Here is a 7435-nt window from a genome sequence, read left to right on the forward strand (position 1 = left end):
AAGAAATGAATGGATATCTAAAATCATGGGAACCATCAAAGTTAATCCAAGGAGAGATCAGCAGTTTAAACAGACCCATAATATATAAGGAAATTGAAACAGTAATACAAAGCCTTCCAACTAAAAAAAGCCCAGGCCCAGATGGATTTACAGCAGAATTCTACCAGACATTTAAAGAAGACCTCTAATAAATAATACTTAAATTATTTAAAATGATAGAAACAGAGGGAGAACTCCCAAATTTCTTCTATGAAGCTAGCATCATTCTAATACCCAAACCAAGTAAAGTCATAACTGAAAAAGAAAACTATAGACCCATATCCTTAATGAACATAGATGCAAAAATTCTCAACAAAATATTTGCAAACTGCATACAGATAAGCATCAAAAATATCACTCACCATGATCAAGTAGACTTTATCCCAGAGATGCAGGGATGGATCAATACATGCAAGTCAATAAACATCATTAATTATATAAATGGACTCCAAGACAAAAACCGCAACATCATCTCAATAGATGCAGAAAAGGCTTTTGACAAAATTCAGCATGCATTTTTGTTCGTAGTCCTAGAGGGAATTGGACTGGAAGGAACATACCTCAACATAATTAAAGCTATATATAAAAAAACCCCACAGTCAACATCATTCTAAATGGAGAAAAACTGGAAGCATTCCCATTGAAATCAGGAACCAGACAAGGATACCCACAATCTCCACTCCTTTTCATCATAGTGCTTGAAAACTTTGCTACAGCAATAAGACAGGAGAAGGAAATTAAAAGAATACTAACTGGAAAAGAAGAGGTCAAACTATCACTGTTTGCAAATGATATGATACTACACCCAAGATATCCAAAAAGTTCCACCAGAAAATTCTTAGAACTGATCAACACTTTCAGTATAGTGGCAACTTATAAAATCAATCTAAAGGGGTCTGAAGAGATGGCTCAGAGGTTAAGAACACTGACTGTTCTTGCAGAAGATCCGAGTTTGCATCCCAGCACCCACATGACAGCTAACAACTGTCTGTAACTCCAGTGCCAGGGGCTCCAACAGTCTCTTCTGTCCTCTATGAGTGTTGCCCGACACAGGTGCACTTACCTATTTACAGGCAATACATGCATACACATAAAATAAAAAGAAATATTTTATTTTAAAAAATCAGTCTTCAAAAATCAGTAGCCTTTCTATATACCAATAACAAGCAATTGGAGGAAGAGTACAGGGAAATGCTCCCATTCACAATTGCTGCAAATAAATAAATAAATAAATAAATAACTCAGGGTGAGGCTAACCAAGGATGCGAAGGACCTCTACGATGAAAACTTTAAAACTTTGAAGAAAGAAATTGAGAAAAATGCTAGAAGATGGAAAGACGTCCCATGCTTATGGGTGGGTACAGTGACTATTGTGAAAATGAGCATTCCACTAAAAGCAATTTAAGATTTAGTGCAATCCCAATCAAAAATCCCCATGACACAGTTCACAGAATTAGAAAAAAAATCTATCCTTAAATTTATATGGAAGCAAAAAGACACTGGCTAGCCAAAGCAACCCTGACCACAAAGAGCAATGCTGAGGGTATTACCATACCAGATCTCAAAGTATACTACAGAGCTATAGTCATAAAAATAGCATGGCACTGGCACAGAAATAGACACATAGATCAATGGAATGTCATTGAAGTCTCATACCAGAGTGCATGCAATTTCAGCCACCTGATATTTGACAAAGGCGCCAAGAACACACAATGGAGGGAAGACAGCATCTTCAACAAATGGTGCTGGCAAAACTAGATCTCCACCTGTAGAAGAATGAAATGAGATTCTTATCTTTCACATTGCATAAAAGTCAACTCCAAATAGTAGATCAAAGACCTCAATGTGAAACTGGAAACCCTGAAACTATTAGAAGAAAATATTGGTAATAATGAACAATCTATATGTGTAGGAAACGATTTTCCAAATCGGACAGAAGTTGCTCAGGAATTAAGGTCAGCAATCAACAAATAGAACCTCATTAAACTAAAAAGCTTCTGTACAGCAAAAGAAACAATAAAAAAGTGAAGAGAAAACCTACAGAATGGGGGAAAAAACTTCACTAATGACACACCTGACAGAGGTTTAACATCCAGAATATACGAAGAACTCAAAAAACAAAGTATTGAGAATCCAAGTAACCCAATTAAAAGATGGGCTAAATATCTAAACAGAGAGTTCTAAAAGGAAGAAATAAAGATGGCTAAGAAACAATTCTCAAAGTGTTCAACATGATTAATAATTAGGGAAATGCAAATTAAAACCACTCTAAGGTATCACCTTACCAAACCAGACTGGCTAAGATCAAGAGAATAAATGATACGAAATGCTGGAGAGGATGTGGAGAAAGGGGAACGCTCATTCACTGCTGGTGGGATTGCAAACTCGTGCCACCCCTATGGAAAACAGTGTGGAGAAATATTAAAAAACAAATAGTGAATCTACCATGTGACCCGCTTTTAGTACTCCTTGGTATATACCCAAAGGACTCATCCTACTGTAGAGACACTTGTACATCCATGTTTGTTGCTGCTCTTTTTATATAGCTAAGAAGTGGAAGCAACCCAAGTGCTCCTCAACTGATGAGTAGTTAACAAAAATGTGGTATGTTTACACAATGGAGTTCTATTTAGAAGTAAAGAAAGATGAAATAATGAAATTTTCAGGTAAATGGATGGATCTAGAAACTGTTATACTAAGTGAAGTAACAGAGGCTCAAAAAAATCAGATGTATGTTCTCCCTCGTTTGTGGATCCTAGTACCAAAATCCTTTTAAATTTCATGCCATTTTAATAAGGTGATACTGTACAGCAGTGTCTTCTGCCTGAAATAACTACCATCAACACAACTTTGGCAGTTCTTGTTTGCTAAATATCATCACAATTGGGCTTGACGTTGGTTGTGCTTCTTCATTAAAGGAGGGCCAAGCAGGGTTATTGGACCCTCACTGGATTATCCAGCTACTCTTCCTAGCCAACTGTATGTAATTTCGCCCTAATAACACATGGTCTCCTAGATTTGGGAAGGGCTAAAGTATACAATGTGGGGAAGGCTAGGAAGAGGAGGCATGGCCCATGCTGGGTAATGGTGTTCCAGTGAGCATACCCTTACAAACACTTCAGCAACCCCTCAGTTATCTCAGTAAGTAAGCTCAGTAAATTCCTTGGTTCCCCAGTAAAACTTCAATCAAACATTGGTCTGACACTAGAGCCTTGAAAGGGAATAAGCATTGATTAGTATCCCAAGGAAAAGAATTCTCACAACAGATGGAAAATTTGTTAATGCTATTATGTCTTATAATCATTAAAAAAAGAAATCAAGAATGTAAAAGATGTTAAAAGGATATGGGAATGGAGATATTTTCCAAAATAGAAAAAAATGAGAAATCCTAAGCAAGTGATGAAGGTCTGTGTAGGTTTGTTATGATATATAAAGAACAAGATAAAAATAATATACATATAATCTTAAAATTTCTAAATTCATAGTTTAGTCAACTAGTTTAAGGAACAAAATATGTATCTAGTCAAGATTTATATGAGAATATTTGGTTTTTCACCCAAGCATTATCTACATAGCACATGACAATTAAAAGTATCAGATTGGTGGAACTAACCTTCTTGGATGTTTAACAGCCATACTTTATGGCCTATACTAATCTGGTCAGAGGGATTTAAAGGACAGTTTTTGCCCCTTGCCCTCCAAGGTCAACTAAGTTCTAGGGGACTATGGAGCATCTCTCAAAATGTCCTGTAAATGTGGTAAGTCACCTGTCCTCTTGTTCAGGGAGGCCATGGAGACCCCACCAGATGGACCTGAATCAGTTTCCAGCCTACAAAGAGGAGGGCCAACCCAGAGGAAATATTTCCTCCATGCTTCCAAGTGAAGCCAGACATAGTTGAGTAGGGCCTTTGACTTATCTTCACCTAGATGGAACTGGCAAAAGAAAGGAGCCAGGGGCTCCTCCCAAGCCCATGTGACCACTGAGGAACAGATTGTTAAACGATCTTAAGTGTCAATATAATTTGATTTATTCAGGCCAACTCTATGGTCTTAAACACCAAAAAGGAAAGTATAACCAAAGAGTAATATGATCAGTATATTCCTTTAAGAGTCCAAATGATTACACTTCACAGACATTAGGCTTAAATCCATATAAAAAGTTGTTTAGAAAATTATTTCTCATTGAGGATTTTGTTCTGAATCAGAAAGTGCTGCTCTGATGTAAGACGTCAGTTCTTGGTCTGCAATACTGTGGTATGTAGCTAAGGGAGACAACCCACTATTGTTCTAAAATAAACGTTAAATTTGTTTTCTCTCCCTACCTAGAAGCTTTTGAGGGGAAACTGATACTAAGTCTAACCACTTCATCAACTATCAAAATGCCTCAAAGCAAATCCTGAATCCATCTCTCTCGAGTCCAGCCTTAGCAGACAAAAGAAAAATGAGGAGGAACCCAATAGAGGGAGGCTTTTGGAAGCCCTTGTCAAGAAATTTCAATGGACTCTCATACGAACATTTGAAAATTGCCCTGTTCTGACTTTTTCTAGTTCACTGTCTAGAACTTGTAATGCTAACTGCTCTTGCCTTTACTTCTCTTTCCCATTTCCTATTTACCAGTCAAGGACTTTCTTTTCCCCCTACAGATAAGAGTTATGAAATTTGAGAGTCTTTTAGATAGACCCACTGGAGGGGTACCCCAGTTACCTCACTCTGCATCCCTATTCAGCACGGAAGAAGCCAGAGCAGTAGGCGTCCCAATTCCCTATCCACAACTGATTAACCTCTTGAGAGGATGGTGTGGTAACAATAGGAGGTAGGAAATGGCTAGGCAGTTAGGGTAAAGAGATCCCAAAGAAAAGTAGCCAGTTTCTTAGCTAAAAGTCAAAACATCCTTGGGCCTCATAGCAACATACTCTGTTCCAAAGGCCAAAAATGTCAAAAGTATTTAGAAGCCCTTATCTAATCCTTAAAGGATTTTTAGGGTTACCTCTTCAGAGGGGTGAATGTTAGAGTAGCAAAATGCCCATTAAAAAAAGAAGAAGAAAGAGTACATGAAGTTACCAGGAAAACGTGATGGGGAAATATGGGAGGAGTTGGAGGGGAAGGAGAAGGCATGGATTTGATCAAAACACCTTATATGCTTATATGCCTGTATAAAATTCTCAGTAATTTATTTGTGATTGAAAAGCTCTGAATATTTTGTCTTGATTTTTTAAAAATCTTTAAATAGGATGAGAAAAGTGTTCTGCATAATTGTCTGTAAATTTTTTTATCTAATTTATTAACAAATGATTCAAAATCTATTCATATACTTACAATTACAAAACTTTAAAATGTTACAATAAAATTTGTTTTTATTGTTACGGTAAAAAAAAAACAAGCAAGAACAACAACATAAAACAATATGTTGATATTCTCTGGAGCAGGGAAGTGTTAGGCAGACTGGGAAGTTACTTGATTTAGATCTAGTAGTATGTTCTGTGAGCCTTTTTGGAGTTGAAATGATCATGTGCATGTGTCAAGAGCTCATGGCAGAGCGCATGGTCACTTCTCCATTCGAGGGCTTGGTGATACTTTGGTGAAGGACAGACAGGGAAGGAAGGGTGAATTTTAAGTTCTGGGACATCGGCATTCAATATGCTGAGACCTGCTTCACAGAGTAGGCACATAACTGAATATTACCTGGGAAGAGTTGACGCCTCAAATTCATTAACTAGTGTTTGTCTCTCTCCAGATGGCATGCATTACCCACACTCTATGTAGCCACAGGTGATGAGAGTCAGATGGGCAGCTCAGCCTGAATCTCATGAGTTGTTTCTCCCCCAAGGAGCACAGTAGAAACACAAGTGATGCCATCCAGGAGGCTGACTGTTGGCTGAGCTTGTGTTCCATTTTCACAAGGTCTGGACCCAAGATGTGGCTCTAGACTTTGCAGCATCATTTACTGACTCCTGGATGCCATTTTATGATTATAATCATTTTAAGTCAGAATTCTCTGCAGAGACCTCTCCCTTCTTACAAACACTAGAGTACCTAATCACTGCATGAGACAAGCTGAGATGAAGAGCTTATCTAAAGATTTATGTTGTCTATCATTGCCAAAATGCTTAGAATATGATTATTCATATGATTTGAGATCATTAATATTTATCATTCAGTCCCCCAATAAGGAACATCCTAGCTTACTTGAAAAAATAATCCACTCAATATCTAGAACTATAAGTGGGGTTTCTGTATTTCCGTAAGTAATGTAAAGCCCAGACTTCCAAAATAAAGGAGTGAGCTGCTCTATTACACAAGTTCTTGTAGTGTAGTGGACTTCAGAGGCAGGGTTGATGAGGTATTTGACTTTTTAGTTATGAAAGTACATTTACAAGCATCTGTTGCCAACTAACCAACTTTAAGGAATAAAATACCCCAATTGATGGCTGAGCTTTCAGGAGTGGTCATTGAAACACATTTTATGAAATGAGAATTATTTTATGCATGTATTTTAAGAATTCATTCCCTTCAATATGGTAGCAACAAGAATATTTAACTACTGAACAGTTTGAACATCACTCAGTCCAAACTAAGATGTCCTGAAGTTAGAGTTGCAGAATTAATACCCTGAAAATAGCTGTATTTCTAAAAGCAATCTGCAGGTTCTATGGAAACTTCATTAAAATTACAATGACATTGCTCACAGAACTAGAAACCTAATCCTAAAATTAATGTGGGATCCCAAAGATCCCGAATAGTCAAAGCAGTCATAGGCAGAAAGAGAAATACTAGAGTTATCATAATAACTGATCTCAAAGTATACTACAGTGCTATAGTGACAAAACATCATGACGCTGGCACACAAACAGACACATACACTGATGGAATAGAAAAGAGACCTGCAAATGTACCCACATAGCTACAGCTACTTAATTTTTGACAGTGGTGTAAAAATCATACATTGGAAAAAAGTCACTTTAATAAATGGTGTTGGGGGAATTGGATATCAATGTGCAAAGGAATGAACCTAGATCCCTATCTCTCACACTGCACAAAATCAAATGAAGATGGATCAAGGAACTTGATTTAGGATCTGAAATTCTGAGGTTGTTAGAGGAAACCAATGCTCTGTATATACTTCCCTAAATCAACTAAGCATGGCACAAAGATAATTGCACAACCATCTCTTGTTATACTCTTCACAATAGACATGATGCTAAACAAGATGACACCCAGAAACAGGGGAATTCATAAGGAAAATGCAGCATATATGCATGGCGGTGGTGTTTAATTCAGGCATGAATAAAAATGAAATTATATCATTTGTAGTTACACACACACACACACACACACACACACACACACACATGCACGATGAAAGTAGAAAAGAAGGATTGAGATGACTCCACATGTA

This window comes from Nannospalax galili, unplaced genomic scaffold (genome assembly GCF_000622305.1).
Source record: "Nannospalax galili isolate Female #2095 unplaced genomic scaffold, S.galili_v1.0 scaffold399, whole genome shotgun sequence".
NCBI classification, from domain to species: Eukaryota; Metazoa; Chordata; class Mammalia; order Rodentia; family Spalacidae; genus Nannospalax; species Nannospalax galili.